Source organism: Galeopterus variegatus, unplaced genomic scaffold (assembly GCF_000696425.1).
Source record: "Galeopterus variegatus unplaced genomic scaffold, G_variegatus-3.0.2 Scaffold3510, whole genome shotgun sequence".
NCBI lineage: Eukaryota > Metazoa > Chordata > Mammalia > Dermoptera > Cynocephalidae > Galeopterus > Galeopterus variegatus.
The window spans coordinates 25,924-26,311 of NW_007729621.1; the positions used below are offsets into that span (position 1 = coordinate 25,924).

Sequence of the window (388 nt, forward strand, 5' to 3'; positions counted from 1 at the left end):
GTGAATTAAAATAAGATTGTTGCTCAAAAAAAAAGTTAAGGTCTTACATGCATAAGGTACTTTCACAGGTTTAGTGTAAAACAATTCAGGTAGTCATTTTTCTTTAGAAATACATAAAAGAGAATGAATGAAATAAAAAAAATAAGCAGTGTAAGAGACCAGTATTAGAAATAGGAAGGCACCAAGGGCTATATTTCATCTCTCTTACTAATTCACTATCTGATTCTGGGCAAATTATCTCACGTATCCTGGTCTGGCTTAGTTCATTTATAAATTGAGAGGATTATTCCCTAGTCCCTTCTAAGGCTTATCTTTTATGAAAATTATTAATTATTAAATTACTAATTACTAAATAGTCTCAATTATCTGCATCCCAGATAACTGAACA

At 30.2% G+C, this 388-nt stretch overlaps 1 long non-coding RNA gene across 1 annotated transcript in view; it reads right to left on the minus strand.

The window, feature by feature from the left end:
- LOC103600931 overlaps nucleotides 1-388 on the minus strand; it is a 12,269-nt gene that overhangs the window by 3,833 nt on the left and 8,048 nt on the right. The window lies entirely within an intron of this gene.